Source organism: Triticum urartu, unplaced genomic scaffold (assembly GCF_056163025.1).
Source record: "Triticum urartu cultivar PI428250 unplaced genomic scaffold, HENAU_Tu73 scaffold2, whole genome shotgun sequence".
In the NCBI taxonomy this organism is placed as follows: domain Eukaryota; kingdom Viridiplantae; phylum Streptophyta; class Magnoliopsida; order Poales; family Poaceae; genus Triticum; species Triticum urartu.
The window spans coordinates 14,754,989-14,756,857 of NW_028260368.1; the positions used below are offsets into that span (position 1 = coordinate 14,754,989).

The 1,869-nt window shown below is 33.9% G+C and overlaps 1 non-coding gene across 1 annotated transcript; it reads right to left on the bottom strand.

Moving 5' to 3' along the window:
- Positions 1 to 468: 468 nt before the first annotated feature.
- TRNAW-CCA (transfer RNA tryptophan (anticodon CCA)) lies at positions 469 to 542 on the bottom strand. Its single transcript has one exon. It is a non-coding gene; the product is annotated as a tRNA-Trp (tRNA).
- Between the last annotated feature and the right edge of the window lie 1,327 nt (positions 543 to 1,869).

Genomic DNA, 1,869 nt, shown 5'->3' on the forward strand with positions numbered 1-1,869 from the left:
AACTATAACCCCAGCTCTATTTATTGGCTTGAACAAGATACGCCTTATTTGAATTGACTGAATAATTATAATTCAGAAAAGAAAAATCTTTCTTTGGGATTCCTGGCATTCTACGACTCTTTTCCAGACTAATTAGGAATTCTTTTCTTGGTCATTGAGATTCGTGGATAATTTAGAGTACTATTTAGGGATAGATCGTACCTCTTTTTTTATCCCCTCGAACAAATCGAAATGATTGAAGTTTTTCTATTTGGAATCGTCTTAGGCCTAATTCCTATTACTTTAGCGGGATTATTCGTGACTGCGTATTTGCAATACAGGCGTGGGGATCAGTTGGATCTTTGATTGAGTCATTTTTTTTTTTTGATTGACCTCCTCCAGACCAGAGAGGAGGTCAAATTGAAATTGGAGTTACAATTCAATTTTGTTAAGTTATTTTACTCTGCTTCGACATAAAATAGATGGAATCACGCTCTGTAGGATTTGAACCTACGACATCGGGTTTTGGAGACCCGCGTTCTACCGAACTGAACTAAGAGCGCTTTCATTCATTCAAAAAGAAAATCTTTTTCTATTCCTAATGTATCTCACGTACGTATAGTCTCCACAAATTCAAGTTATACCCACTTTACTTTAATTGATCTCGTCGCTACTGCCTATAAAGAAGAAAGAAGTAATAGGTAGGGATGACAGGATTTGAACCTGTGACATTTTGTACCCAAAACAAACGCGCTACCAAGCTGCGGCTACATCCCTTTTCCAAATTAAATTGTTGTACAATGCCATTGTACACAATTCCTGTCTTCTTTTCCACATCATAATTTTCTTCTTCTTTCTTTCTCTATCTATATATAGAACCCTCGTGTCATTTCTTCTTTTTGGTCTCATATAATTAAGGAATTATATACATATAAAATCCAATATAATTTCGCCTATAAAAGAAGGATTACTTTTCCTTGGTAATATATAGGAAGAAGGGGTCATCTTTTTCTTTTTTAGGGATAGGAAAATTTCGTCGATATGGTTCATTTTATATATAGCATAACAATCTTGGGCAAGAGTTTATGATCATATATGTATTCCAACAAGGAAGGAGGATTTTCAATGCGGGATATAAAAACATATCTCTCTGTAGCACCCGTGCTAAGTACTCTATGGTTTGGTGCTTTAGCAGGTTTATTGATAGAAATTAATCGTTTATTCCCAGATGCTTTGTCATTCCCTTTTTTTTAATTCTAGTTATTGCTATGGGAGGGATAGATTTCTTCGTGATATGACAAAATTTGATCCTTTTCAATCTTTTTTTAGTATCGGAAGGAAAAAGAAAGAAAAGATGGATTGGGTTGAACCTCAGAGTCATTAAAAATTTGGTAAACCCCATTTTTGAAAATAGAAATTCAATTTAAAGGGGTACCCAAGCTAAATAAGGCCTCAGAAATCAGAGCATAGAAAAGGCGGGGCTGGCTAATTAAATGAAAGGATTTCGAACCAAAATCTTTGCTAATTCGACAAGGATTGTATTCTTTAATTATTTCTCTATTTTTTATTACTTAATTAAAGAATAAAAAAAAATTATTCTAATGAATTTTATTCTTCTTCTTCGGATTCAAAATAGAAGAATAAAAGAATAAGTAGAAGAATTAAGTTAAGTCAATCCAAAAAGAAAAGGAGGTTCATGGCCAAGGGAAAAGATGTTAGAATCAGAGTTATTTTGGAATGCATCAGTTGTGTTCGAAAAGGTGCCAATGAGGAATCGACGGGGATTTCTAGATATAGTACTCAAAAGAATCGCCACAATACACCCGGACAATTAGAATTCAAAAAATTTTGTCGTTATTGTCGCAAGCATACGACTCATCACGAAATAAA